The sequence below is a fragment of the Phalacrocorax carbo genome, chromosome 4 (assembly GCF_963921805.1).
Source record: "Phalacrocorax carbo chromosome 4, bPhaCar2.1, whole genome shotgun sequence".
Taxonomy (NCBI): Eukaryota; Metazoa; Chordata; class Aves; order Suliformes; family Phalacrocoracidae; genus Phalacrocorax; species Phalacrocorax carbo.
In genome coordinates this window covers 19,906,204-19,921,782 of record NC_087516.1, presented here as the reverse complement: position 1 = coordinate 19,921,782, position 15,579 = coordinate 19,906,204, and positions in this window count along the sequence as shown.

Genomic DNA, 15,579 nt, shown 5'->3' with positions numbered 1-15,579 from the left:
ACTGTTACTACCAGTCCTGTAGTGGAAATCTCTTGATATCAACTAGTCTCACATGATATTATCAAAGGGTTCATCCAAACTGGATCCTAGGAGCAAAAAAAGCTCCTTCAGCTCAGCAATTACCTCTGATTTTAGCCAGACTAAAATTATAGGGAAAGGTTGAACTTTAATTCTCTTGAAATTCTGGCATAAAGGCCTAATTATGATGTTTTTAATTTGAATGCATTTCATAAACAGGTGATACGAATAAATTCCTGAACAGAGGGTTCTGTGGAGGAGTAGACAGTGGTGGTTTTGGCACTCGAAACACACTGATCAAGTGAGGCTTCACAGATGCATTTGTATTTTCCTGTTGCATTGTTGGATACTTTTTGAATACATATGATATTATTTTGAAGCATATTCCCAAAAGCCATAAGAAAACAACAATTCATAAGGGATATAGAAAGGAAAACTTTCTGATGAAAATTCAGTAATTTTCACAAATTTTTACTAAGGATAACTATTAAGTGTTTTGTTAGCGGCTACCATCTTAATGTTGAAGCCAGCTGAATACACGCTTCAGTGATGAAGTACTTCACTTTATCGTCTTGTGGTTTTCCTTAAATATTTGCATTTAGATAGTACTCCTGTAATATGAGAAATCTTATGGAAAACTAGAATTTCATAAATTGCAAGGAAAAGGAAGATATAAAGGTCATGTGTCAGAGACAAGCAAAGAAGGGAGGAAGAAAAGGGGAAGAAGGACTTATGAAACAAAATTAGGAAGCAAAGGGGACACTAATAAGAAGGCACAGATATGGCAAAGGGAAAGTATGAAGAAAATGAGATAAAAATGCAAATATTTTAATACTGTGACATTGCAATGCTTCTATTTTTTCTATTCTTAAAAAAAAGGTGAGAGAGAGAGAGAGAGAGAGACTGAAAGAGCTTGTATTTCCTTTAATTCAGTCTTTAAAGAAAATGAAATCTCAAATGTTGGCACACTGTATCCAGACTCCTGGCATTGCAGTACCTTGTTCATGATGCAAGAATGTTGTGGCTCAACCAGAGAATCATCCCACAGCCTCCACCTGCCTGGGGTTAGACCCAGGCAAAGGCCTGCAATATGTTTGCTCACCTTTGGCACTAGGAAACACAGAAAACAGAACTTCTTTGAGCAAATGTTTTCATTTCACATTACCCTCTGCAAAAGCATAATTTGCATGACATTGGCAAATCTGCCAGCGTCCCAGTTGCATTCCAGTTCTTTCTAGAAAGAGTCTACTCTGAAGTGCAGCAGTAAAAGCCCTCAAGATCAGTTTGGGTTTTGTCTGCACCAAAGAGCTGATCACTATGTAGCTGCATCAGTGGCAGGGAAGCACTTTAGAAATAAATGGGTCAAGCTTTAGTCAGCTGCTCACTGGAAAAAAAAAAACAGCCAGGGCATTTAAAATGTCACCTCATGTTATTACATATCTACAGGAGAAAACACCCATAACAGAGACAGCAGACGTGGCTGCATGAGCATTTCTTACGTCCTTCAGTACAAAGTCAAACAATTTGGCTGAAATGTCCTTTTTTGACAAAGTGGATCAGTAATATGCATAAACCCCCTTCCCTCTGGTGTATTATGAGTGGAATGGACTTTCTGCCAGAGCAACAAGAACAAGCAGCTTAGGATAGAGGGCCATGAAGAGAGCAGCTAAAGCTGCCTCATCTTGTTCCACAGTGGGCACTGTCTGCTCTCACAGCATGTATTTAACAGACATGTAGATGTGGTGCTTAGGGACATGGTTTAGTGGTGGACTTGGCAGTGCTAGGTTAATGGTTGGACTTGATGATCTTGAAGGTCTTTTCCAACCGAAATGATTCTATGATTCTATTATCCTTTACTACAGGACCTTTCCTGAATCTTGGAAAGGTCCTGAATCCTGGCATCTAAACTAGGGAAGTTGTTAATCATTTTGGTGCCCCCTGGTACCTATTCTACATCTTTTGCTTCAGTGGCCTCTCAGGACTGGATGGCTGTTGCCATCCAGGTCCAGCTGTGCCAGAACAACAAATTCCCCTCCCCAGTGTGTCCACAGCTGCTCACTACTGACTATCTCCTAGAGATTATTCCTCTTCCTCCCCAAAGCTCAGCCTAATGTCTCCTGACTCCGTTGCTCATATAATCACTCCCTAAGACATTTCTGTGAAGATGAGCCAGGTTGGCTTACACTATTTAAATTGCAGGGCTTGCTTATCTGACTTGCTGTAACTGAAATGGGTGAGGGAGAATGCCATGGACAGTGGATCCAAGGGGAATATTTTCTGGCAGAAGAGTTATGATGGATAAGCTGGGATCACTAAAAGCCTTCCTCTATCAGATATTTTACAGAGTACACCTCTGCCTACAACTTTTGGAGATATCATCAGGTACAGACTGAAGAGCCAGAAACCTAGAATGAATCTGAAGAATGAGCTACTCTGCATACCCTAAACCTGGATTTACTGAGGTTGAGGTTTGTAGCCCAGCCTGATGGACAGGGTGCTCCAAAGAGCACTTAAACTCCTATAAACCACCTGGAACACTTATATAAATTGAGCTATTGTACAGCTACAGTAATTTGAAGGCTAGAGTGCAGGAGGAAGGAGATTTTATATTTCTTTTTAAAATGTAGAAATTTGGTCTAAAATTTTTTTTGGATAGCAAAAGACCTTTTGAGAGCTACTGCCCTCAGTGATAAGAAACTCAGATTTTTGGATTTGTTTAAAAGATTAGTGTTTCTGTGTAAGAGAAGGAACTAGAGAAGCCCCAAGGTATAGTTGTCCCTCCCCTTTTCTCCCGTAATTCTGAAACAGCAAACCAATTATCATATATTCACTTTTCCTAAAGGCGGAGAGCAAGATGCAGCACTGGAAATAAAAAATAGCACTAGAGCCTAAGGTAAGCCCTAGAAGCTCTGACTAGCCATGGCACTGTATATTTTGGTGGGAAGAATGCACACTGGTCAGAACTGGCAGATTGGAGACTGAGTATGTATTTACTGGAGCCTGCCTGACCTAAAACTTAAATTAGCACCAAAATCCCTCAGTAAGAAATAACACTCCATCCACACACCTTATTACCATTACTTTGGCCCCTATCTAGGGCATTTCAGTGCATTAGGGTATCATAACTTAGTCTTGAAATACAACTATGCATCAGAGGGATACTCTCATCCCAGTTTTCATATTGGATATATAAGTCCATAGGACACAATATAGACGACATGCAGGCACAGAGTTGTGATACTCTAAGCTCTATCCCAACCCCTTACAAGTGAGGACACCTTATTTTCTTCACACCCACCACCCAGGAGAATAATAGCAAAAGGCAGCTTGAGGACTTTCTGTCTTCATAAATTTAGTAGACTATATTCCAATTCATTGATGCATGGTCTTAGTTTGACCATGATCTCTCACCAAAACAGAAACAGCATTTAAAAACTGCTGTGTCACTCTCAAGCATCAAAATGGAACTGTTCAAGAGAGACAAAGTACATCAAAAGTACCTTCTACCTCCACAGAAGCCATTTTTCACCCTGGTTTACAACCACTTAGCTAGTCACCTGCCAATAGCCTTAGGAGAATTTAAGATGAATGCTCTTCCTTTAGAAAATCCATAGACTCACCAGTTTTTGAAGCAATACTTTTGTCACAAAGCCTTTCCATTTGCTGTAATCTATAAAAGATCTAGCTTTCCCGTACGATGTTCGTGGATGACATTTTTGTACGCAACAAAGTCCAGAAACCAGATTACTATTTTGCTTTTGCAAATACATGCTTGTTTCTCCTTCAACTTTGGAAAGACAAGGAAATATGGCTGGCATTGTTTTGGTTTCTCTTTAACCCAAAGAAGTTCTGTTTTCATGATTCAGCGGGATTTCCCTATGGACTTGAAAACAGGAGATTTAAGCCAACATAAGTGCCCCTGCTAGTCAAGGATCAAAAAACCTGTATGGTGAAGCAGTTTCAGACTGTGACTTGCAAACACACTTCAGTTAAATGAAAGAAGATGGAGATACAGTACAAAGAGAAGAACAAGGAGCAATCATAGTAATCAAGCCTAATTGAGGCATTATCTCAAATAACACTGTGAGACTGGTAATACCATAAGAAAGTCATTGCAAAACATTTCCCAGTATTCTGGAATGAGCAATTTAATACAAAATCAGAGTTGTAAAAGGCATTAACTTGTGAGCCCACATATATTCTCCTGACATTTGCTTTATAACAGCAGGGTATAAACTAGGAATGTTTGCTATCATCTTTTCAGATTTGTAATTTTTTTGCATGTAGTTTGAAAGGTAGTGGACACAGATAGTATGATGAAGCAGTTGTTAGATCAGTTCCAAGATGATATAGAGCCAGGTTATGAAACCTACACATGCCCTTGATGAGCCATCACTCAATCCCATCAAACAGAATACTCACACAAATGCTAGCTATTCGCCAATATCAGTAAGCATCAAACTACTGCTCTGTTTGGTTCACTGATGGAAAAGGCATTAGATTTTTTCTTTCTTTTCTACCCTCTTTATTATAACAAATACATTGGAGTGCCTCAGGTGAAAATATTCAGGATAACAGAAAGTGGATCGGTTTGGTTTTACAAGTCCCCTTTGGCTCTGCAAGTTTCCTCCAGAGCTGGTCTGTGGCTGTCAAGGTTGGAGTGCCACAGCAGACAACTTTGTAATGATCTGAGGCGTATTGCCAAATAGTTTCTTTCTGATTTCCATCCAGCACAAAAAAAAGTATTAAATTTACCAACTCTTGTATCATGCTGCTGACATATCTGGAGGGTGATTAATTGTGCCCCTGGAGTCTATGTAATGTTCTATTCTGAACAAAAAGAGCTTTTAAAATCTATCTAATAACTATAATTATGAGTGAGGACAGAGACCCATAACTGTAAACGGGTTCTCTGTGTTTCTTATTTAAGTACCTGCCAACAACTGAAAGATGGAAAACTGAAGAGCATTTTGTACCAGCAAGCAGAATCTAGCAACTTTTCAGGATAAATTCTATCTGCTGTGCACAGTTTTGTCTAGTAAGAACCAATGAATCTATTAATCTGTTCTGCAAGACAATGGATAGCAATGACCTGTCAGCTTTATGAGATCCATCAACGTCCTTCCATATCTTTCTGAAGAAGGCCTATTTGCCCTCTGCAGTCTCTGTATGATGCAGTAGCACCATTAACACTGTCATTGCTGCTGTTACAGCGCTTTCTTTCTCTGGGTTTATAACACAGTTTCATTAAGACACATCACATTGTGGTTAAAATTTTGCAGACAGATTCTTTTTCTCTTAGTAGGTGATTTTGGATTCGTAATATTTTTTTTTAAAGCTATATTTGAAATAAAACCAGAAAAATAATTCTGAATTTGAATTTATATAGTTATAAAAAATGAAGAATGTAGAGATATTTGTATTCCTACTTTTAAAGAGAACAGCATATAAAACAAAAGACAACAGTGGCAGAGGTATTGATAGCTTGACACTGATACATTCCTTGTGTTGCATCTATATTGATTTAAAGAATGAGAAAAGAGAGATATAAATTTATGGGGACACTTTGGATCAAATTTTGCATTCATTTATTAAACAAAATTTATAGAGTACTAAACCATTGACCCTTGCATTTGATTTTACAGATTTATGGCTGAATCCCAAGCCTACTGAAGTCAATAAGGGTCTTTTCAATAGCAGACTTCAAATCAGGACCTTGCTGCCTGAATCTTCTCTCACATTAAGCAATGTTGTGGAAACCAGTGACACCGCATCAGTGTAAAGCTACAAAGAAAACAAATCTATTCCCAGTCTTCAGGAAAAAAGGTGCATTTAAAATGTATGTAGCTGTGTGTATATATGTTCCAGATTTTACTTTGGTTCTAGCATAAAGGGTTCAGAAAGCAGAAAATGAAGGGAGGGTTAAAAGATTATAGGAGGAGTAATAAAGAAGCTGGCTAACTGCCCATGATATTTGACATGGGAAAAATGAAAGCTAATATACTTCAGGAAAAAATGATATGCAGCTCAAATATTTAACTAGAAGGGAAAACTTGGAAGTTTTTAGGATTGAAAAAGTCTGAGTGATTAGAGGAACCAAAGAAGCTAATCTTAAACAGCAAGTTCTCTGACTTTAATTCTAAGATATATATTTAAAGTTGTGCAATCTTCTTTGAGCACTCATGATCATATAGATATAAAGGTGCTATATAATAGTATGGATATTCTACACAGGAATGGAGTTAAGCAATCTCTATCTAAAGTACATCTATACTTACATCTTCACATTAAAATGCACACTATTTTAAAATAACAAGATCATCATTCAAATTGTAGCAATATAACTTTCAAGTATGGACCAGACCTGTAGATACAAGCCTACAGTATATGTTAGTGAAAAAGCAAATGCAAATGTAGGTTTTGTGAGTTGGATTCTGATGCATTAGCCCTGAATTTGGATATTTATTTGTAAGCACTGCATTATAAAAATGATGTCATTAAGCTGCTGGCAGTTCAGAGATAAGTAACAAGATACCAGTAATGTGGATGGGCTGAGCTGTGAAGAAAGAGCTAAGTAGGTGTGGTAATGGTATTTTACTCCCCAGCTAACGGGGTCTGCAAGTTGGTGTATTGGTGTGGTTTGAATGGAAATTGAAACAAAGAAATTTCTTCTTTTTGCCACTTCTGCAGGAAGAAGGTAAAAATGCATGCAGTACTATAACTGCAAAGTTCACTAAGTGTCCTTTGTATACTCAGATACAGCAGTAAAGTGTAGAGAAGATGTGTTGACATTCTGCCAATATTTGAAGAATATTGGTAGAAGAAAAGGGTAGGTTTCTTTTAAATGGCAGAGCCCATAGTTACAACTGTTCACAAGATAATTCAGGCAAATGTTTCATCTCAGTATCAGGCAATATTCCTAACAATGAACCTCCACAAGAAAAGATAAAAAGACCCATGATTTGCCTTTAAAACTAAGCCTAAACTAGAACTTGAATGCAACTCTGTGTTGTAAGAAAGAGGAAAACATGGCAAAACCCACTCTTCTCATCATATATCCCAGTTGAGAGTATGGGACTGCTGAACAACTGGTGTTTCCTCATGCCACATTTGTTGGATCTATACTGACAAAGAGGCTTTCCAAATGGTAATGGGCACTAGCCATAGGAAGGAGATTTTGATACTGGCTTGGTGCAAGTATTTGCCTATACTGAGACACCAAGTTATGTCAAGTCTGAGTGTAAATTTCCAGGAGTTCCAGGTCTTCTGAGGGACCAAAAGAAGGTGTCAAGCCACACTGGCAATAGGAGCCTTGTGTGGAGGCTGCTAGCTCCCAGTGCTTCATTCCAGTTGTCTTTCCCTGTAGACTCTGCAGAGACTTGGTGTAACTAGGCCTAACTAAATGTCCCAGATAGGTGTTGAAAATTAATATGAGTTCAGGTCAAAGTGTATGTACTGCTCTGGAGTGGTATCTTTCACCCTCCTTATCTTGTCCTTTGTTGTGATCCTTTGTTGCATCTTTTCTCTAAATTAAATGTGCAACAGAAATCATAACTTTGTGTCCTGTTGACCTCTGGCAACGACTGTCTTTGTACAGCAGTTAGGATAATAGGAGCTCATCTGATTGGGTCCCACGGGCTTTACCTTCATAGAAATAATTATTGGTACCATTAGGATAAATGATCTTTTAAGCACCTAAGAAAATTATTTCCAAAGAAAGAAAAAAAAAGAAAGAAAAATAGAAAACAAGTACCATAATATTAAACTCATTTGACAAGGGTATGTAAGATAAAGGAAATTAAAACAGCATGGAGGGTGGGGAAAATAATGAGAAAACAAAGAGTAAAATACAAAAATCACTTTCGAAGAGGGAGAGGTATGAGAGGAGTAAGAATATGCTTTTAAAATTTGGTGGTCACAGAAGAAGGAACACCACAATGTGTCACATTAATAAGCATTGTAAGTAGGGATGTTGATTAACTCAGGAATGACTTATTATAATATAAATGACAGGACATAATGGAACTGAAGTGACAAGGTATGCAGTGTGTATTAGAGAAAGTAATATGAAAGCTAAATTCCTGTGGGACAAGTAAACCTTTAGAAAAGTTTGTAACAGGTTTGTTAAAAACTGGGTTTGGAACTTTGTAACTTAGGGGGGACAAGGAAGTGGAGCAGAATCTGGGCAGAAAGTAAGAAGGTTGGTATGCTGCAACTGAGACTAGAAAAAAAGGTATAAAAAATAAGTTATTAAGACAAAAGGAAACAATAGCATGGAAGAATGCACATATTAGCTGGAGGAAGAGAGAAAAAACTTATTTTTTCTGTATGTAACACTTACCATACCTTAGTCAAATTGGCAGTGCTCAGCTAATAACGGAGTCTCCATAAGTCTAAATCACACCAGCAGGATTTTAAAGGACTCACAATTTTAAGATTAAAAAAATTCACACACCTTCCAATCACTGGCAAAAAAAAAAATAATAAAATAATCTGATAGATGGTTAAAAAAGGGTTACTACAAATACTCTCTGTGGCATTAAGAAAGTCTTTGTATGCCAAAATAATAATGACTGCAAAATATATCCTAGTGAGAAATTACTGCCTCGGTTAAGGAAATAAAAGGGAGTTTGTATCAGTGTGGATACACATCAGTTGCTGTTTCTGTAAAATTACTGGTTTCGATTAAATTACAAAGTAACCAGAAATTTTGCATTCTTTAACATTTTAATTTCTGCAAATATAAAATGACCAGGATTACAACTACAATGATAACTTCAGAAAAGACATCAAGGCGGCTCACCAAAACCAGTGCATTTGCATGCTTGCCACAAAACAAGTCGGGGCAGAAGAATATATACTGCATTACAAGATATGCTATGCCTCATGAAATGAGCACAAATGAAGTGGGACAGGGAGAAGAAAATTATGAAATGGTGGAACTGAGGAGATGTGTTCAGACAGAAGAGTGACGGCAAATGAAGCTGCAAACCCAGGGTTCAGCAGTGTGAAATGAATGTATAGGTTAAATTATTTTGTTAGCAGGACTCTGAAAACTAAGAGCAGACATTTTGAATCTGGCATATTCAAGACTTTGGATATTATAAAAACTGAATAACATTGAGTTGGACTATAAAGAAATGCATAGAAGGCAATAAAGAAGAAAATATGCCATGAATATCAGCTAGAAAGATTAATAACATACTGGAACCCACGAGAAAGTCATTTTATGCTAGATATCATAGTATTATTATTTTCTTTAGCCTTATGCTTTTGGACTATGTATGCCAGGTATTTTAAATGCTTGTTTTACCAACGACATTATGTGAGCGGATTACAGAATGCCTGGATAGGCATTTGTGACACATGGCTCACCATTTTTTGTCAGTGAAAATTAGAAGACATTTGTATGGACTCAATTTCGTAAGTATTTTTAGTAAAATTAGAGACTCTGTTAGAACACTCTGGTACATTTTTGAGACAACTAAAATGCTGCCATGGCTAGCCTTGCAGTCAAGTGACATTTCTGAGAGCAAGTATACCGTTTATACAGTTAATGTAAGCCACTCAGAGTGTGGTACTAAAACATGACATCCAAAAGGTGATCAATTTAGTATATTATAGAAGTGTGTTACCTTGGCAGCAAGAGCTGGCCCCGCCAATTAATTGGGTTTTTTTAAGAAGCATGGTTAGGACAAAAGTGCAAAAAAAATAACGCCAACAGAGGTGATTCAGAAATCAGAGATAGAGCATGTCAGAGAAGAGATTGCAGCTCAGAAGAGAGAACAGCAAAATCATGAGCTATGACTAATAAGGGCAAACATAAATATAGCAAAAAAAAAAATTTAAAACCAATTTTTGGAAGTAGTCAGTACCTGGCAATTCAGAGAAGTCTTTCATCTGACAGCAGAGTCCTCCATAAAGCCTGTAAGAAGTTCATCCAATGCCAAGGGTGTTGAGGGTAAAAAGGACTGAAAATTTAAAATTTGAGATAGCAAGAGTAGGATTAAAGAGAGTAATATGAGGGGAATTGTGCAAGCTAGATGGAAAATGATAAGAAAAAGTTATCCAAAGTCACTAGGTGTTTAAAATGTTGCACACTTCAGGTTCTGAGAAGTTGTAGGCATATAGCTTGTGCTTGAGGAAACTAGAATTAGCATCATATTACTCAACAAAGTATTCATATGTTATGCTTGGGGGAATAATTAATTTCAAAAAACCATGGCAGTTCTCAAAGAATTATGGTTGTCATTGTAAGCAAATGTGTGTGGTCTTCTTGTTTTGTATTAGTGTCCCATGGCAGGAGGAACTATGGATTGGTCTACATAGCTGATGTCTGCTCTGTGGTACTGGAAGTTAGAAGCTGAGTGCTAAAAGGTTAATGAAGGATTAGTAAAGGTAAGTTGACACACAGACCATTCATGAATGTTATCTCAGAGTGGAATTATTCTGTAGCTGATACTCAATGATTCATATATCCTATAGACAAAGTGTAGCATTACACTAACTAAATATTCCTCTGCTTACATAAGGAAAGAGAATTTTTAAAGTTTAATTAATTAGAAACAGTATTTGTCTGACAACCAGAAGTACCTTTCACAGTGAGTTAAAAGATGAGTCAGGATACAGACTGAAAGCTGACAGTAAAATTTGAAGCAGTTTTCCAAGGACTCAGATAGCAAACTTCAATTAACATTAACAAGACCTATGTCATTAAACAAAAATGCAGTTTTAAGAGGTGAATTTTAAATCCTGACACAGGTTTCTACAGTTGGACAAACTAGGAGTGTAAAGAATAATCAGTGAGTAACTAAGGTGTTAAATTTGGAGGCAATGTGCTCTCATGCAGGTTCAGCTCTCATTTTGTTAGGGTCACAGACAACTGGGGAATTTCACCTCCTACACTCTCCCCCCCCCCTCCCCCCCCAGCAAATTACCTTTACTGAACTTACAATATGTCCACAATAAATATTTTCCAAGCACTACATAATTGTTGGACAAGTATTTATTCCCTCTCCATGCCCCTCAGGTCCACACTTTATTGAGAATCCACGTCTCTACAGCTGAACTGATCCCCTCACTGAAACCAATGGGTAATTTTCTATTTATCTGCATAGAGAAGAGACATTTATGTAGTCTGTAATATCTAAAGAGACAGGATTTATCACCCCTATCAACATCTTTTTTTCACTCACTTATATCTTACCCTTTCGACCTGGAGATTCCCACTCTCAGAATTCCCTCATGCATCACTATTTCTCTTTTCTGTACATTCAACTTTCCTTCCTCAGAATTCTCTCTATATAGTTGTGTCCCCTCTGGCCTCCAGTCCTATTCTCTCATCGTTCCTCCTGAAAGGCAGACAATCTTTTCTTCCTGTTCAAATATCTTTGCTTGGTCCTAGAAAATTATCATCAATCCCAGCTTCACCCAGATTATATTCCAATCCTGCTATTCAGCATTTCTAGCTTTCATTTTAATCCTTCTAATGCCCCTGGGTGTCATGTACCCTACATGTACACAAATTTCCTGTGAAATTGCCTCTCATTCTCTTCTTCTGCCCTCCCACCCCAGCATCATCCATCCACTTCTGTAGCTTTGTCTTCCAGGACTCTGAAGTTCTTCCTCTCTCCTCTTTGGGAAGTCCTCTCTTTCTCTTTCTGCTTCCTGTTCCCACTGCTTGTCCCCCAGTGGGACTGCCCTGCCTGTAACCTCCTGCTTAGAATTATCTTCCACATTAAGTCTGCCTCATCCTGACGACATCTGACAGGACATATTGGCCACTCCTCTGCTTGCTTCAACTTCTCCACTGCCAGGAGGTTCTTCATCTGTGCAGTTTGCCGCTGTGTCTCTTACTCTCTGGAACTCCCAGGAGCTGTCATGTATCATGGAGAACCAGGAGCTGCTTCTGTGTGCCGGCTTCTTTCTGCTCCCCTACAACTCCGCACCCTAGCCCTTAGTCCAGGCTGCTCCCATTCCCTTTTCCCACTGTGGTGGGAAAACTATTCTTCTTGGGTCAGAGTTAAGGTTTTCACCATGAAATATCAAACTATAGAGAGGAAAATAGTGACCCATATACATAGATAGTAAAAATATATGTTTTACCTTTATGATTACTTTCTCTGATACTATATATGTTTTGACAGAACAGAAAATGTGAGAGATAATGTCTCATTGTATTTGGAATTTTTGAAGTTCTGCGTATTTTTGATTATAAGAAAGCACTTTTTTTTTGTTTTGTTTTGTTTGAAGTAGCACAGAACAAAATATTTGCTTCTGGTCTGTGCAGTTTTAAAAGTGACCTCAACTCATTGATTAATCAGTCAAATTAAAAGGTTGATTTATCCTAGTAGCATCACCATAATGGAAAAGGTCTTCTTGAAAGACAGTCCACTGACCTCAACCACAATAGGAGGTCTCCATCCCTCTTGAGTTTATAAGGTTGGTAAAACATCTTGAGTGCCATAAAGAAATTAAATGTGTGGACACTTAATGATGATGGTGAATGGAATTATTAATGATACCATTACAGTAATGATTTCTGTGTATGTCTCTTCCCAACAGGAGTACCTAAGAAACTCCACTCACTGTTTTAGTAAGTTGCTCCCTGTTTCACCAGCTGCCTGATGGCATGCTTGCTGTGGCAGATACTTGACACTTGCCAGACATACTTCTGTCTTCAGTTTTGCACAGCCTTTGCTGATCTTGGCTTTTGTTATGAATTTGTTTTATTAATGAGTTGTTCATATCGTTGTTCTACTTCTCCTGTAGTTTTCCCCAGTTATATCTTTTTTTCTGCTTAATGTGTTGCTACAAAAGATTTTGCCTGTCATTGAAAGACATGTAATACCTCAGCAGCCACTGCAGCCAGACTTTTACCTCGTTCTGAGTTTTCTTCTGGTTCCTTCCTTCACTGAAAATTTGGGGAATTTTACTGGCAGTCTCATCATAACTAGTTTTCAACATTTCCTTGGCAACTCAGTCTTTGCCTGCTGCTTTCCCAGGCTTTAACTAGAAGATAAAATGTCTAGTTCTGAGCATTTGATTTCTTTGTCAATGTCAATCGTTTCTTAAAGTGATGGTCCATTTAACATCTCTAAAAAGTATTCTGCCATTCAATGCCTTGACTTTTTTTCCATTTAAAAAACTTTAAACTTCCATTTTAATGAACTTTGATTCCAAACTTGATTTAGATTTTTTCTGTTTCTTGGCCTAGAACAGATCCTTAATGTTACTTAAACTCACTTTTAAATTTACTGCTCTAAGCAACCTGGTAAGTATGATCGGAAGGACAATAAACCATCTTAGCACACATGCAATTGGTTGATCTAAAATAGTTGGAAGGCAAAGGCTCCTGACACTGAATAATTCCAGTTCAGGTTAGACTGGACTTTCAGAAGAATGTGTAAGGTCTGGCCTACACTAATTTATTTACCTATATAATGACAATATACTCTGTTGCTCACATACCAGGTTAAAATACAATTTGATCTTTACTGGAGACAAAACCCATGGAAACAAAAAATCACTTTAGGTACACAGGTTGTTCAAATGGAAAACCTAGACACCTCACTGGTATAGTACAATTGAAGCACATTTGTCATTACAAAAACAATATCTACTGTGTTCTAGTAGAAAAATGAATGTCAGATAACAACCTAAAAGCAACAAACAATAAACTTAAATTATAGTAAAAGTCAATTAGTATGCCAATTAGTCTATACTGCAAGCACCTTACAAGAAAAATCTTATTTTTCACTGTCATACAAAGTGTCAAGGAATGAACTCTGTCATTTAAGATTCACTAATAATTATAAAGAGGAGTTTGAGAGATTATGATATGACTCCATAAAGTAGTAATGCAAAATAGCTACTCACCAAATGGTAAAAGCTTTTATACTTCAGCGGCTTTTAAAAGGGTACACATGGTAATAGAAACTTACTTTGCAAAAAGACAAATAAATCTGGGGATGCATATGCTTTGTGTCAGTTTCATGTGGTTCCTAAACAAGATTTTTACTGAAAATGTTTTCAGTGCAAAAAGATAATAACATGGAGAAAAACACATTCATCACGTACAACACACGAACCCAAGACCTCCCTTTATTCTTCTGGGAAAGGCACAAAAAAGTTAATAATCTCTACATAGCCACGGAGTTCACTATCCAGGAATGCAGAAGATACTCTGAAGGCAAAGACTACATTATGCATATATCACAAGCATGAGGAGGCCATGCTTTTCCCTTCGCAGCAGAAGATAATCAGCTTTCTCATTTCATTTTAACTTCAGAACAGAAGCATCCTACCTCTCAAAGAGTTGGACATCCAAATATTCAGCCTACGTGTTTGTTTCCGTTTGTTTCTTCCAGCCCTTGGGTCTGATTTTGTAAGGTTTGCACATGGGTTTGCACTTGAAATCTACTGCTGAATTCTTCATTTGGCTTTTGGCCTGTAAAAAGCATAAGCAGTCTTTGTGGAAAGCTCATGAAAGCATCTAATTCTTTATCTCCAAGTAATGGTAGTATGCATTTATATTATATACAAACTACTTCAGCTTAGATGAGTAGGAATTTCTATGGTCCCCAAAAAGCAGTTTTACCAAACAAGCCTTGAGAAGCCTACTTCTGGCTGAAAAGATTAGGGCTATGCTATGTTTCTGTGTCTGGAAATTTATTTTACTCAAAGCAAAAATACATCTGACTCTCACAAACAAACTAGCCATCTACCTTCCTTGAGTCCATCACAAAGTCTGATCTTGCTTCCTACACTGAGACCTGGTACATCTACCTTGTTTAGTTTAATCCCTTCATGAATTTATACCCTTTTTCTGTAATCATATTAAGGATTTAAAAACTTTTATTTGTAGTAAATAACTCTCTGCTTTTCATTGTGAAATCTGATAAGGGAAAATACAAATACATTAGGGAAAAAGAAAGTAGAAAGAAGCATGATAGACAAAACTAAGGATGTTTATCTGTGATAAAGAATTCTAGCCAACTAAAGAAAGCCAGAAAATAAGTAATGAGTTCTAGAAAATGTCCAGCCTTGGAAGGATTGATTAATGTCTGATGCTTTTGGAAGCATCTATTCTCTATATATTTACTTAAATTGTTGCCTTGGAAATAATTACCACCTGGTTCCATGATGCACTCATGATCATAGACTACTCTGAGGATGCAGTGAATATGTTAGTGAGTCTTTGAACCATATTTATGAGAACTGGCTTTCAAAACATGTGAAATGGCTGAGAGACCTCAAATGCAACCCATGCCCCAGAATTTGCTCCTGTCACAACCCCTGTGGCTAAGAGAGAGCAGACAGTGTGCTGCTTAGTCATGATATCATTTGGGTGTGTGGTATATTCAATATTTCATTTGGATGAATAATGGGTTTAAACTAGACAAACAAGTTATCATAGGAGTTAATGGTCCACTGTGTTTCTGTTGCACACAAGTATGTGGGGGAAAAAAGCCCACACTTCTCAGTAATTCAGTGGTTTGGATGTTTTTAACTGTAAAGAAAGCATCTTTAAGAAGTTATGTGAATGCTTGTTGCAGTTTC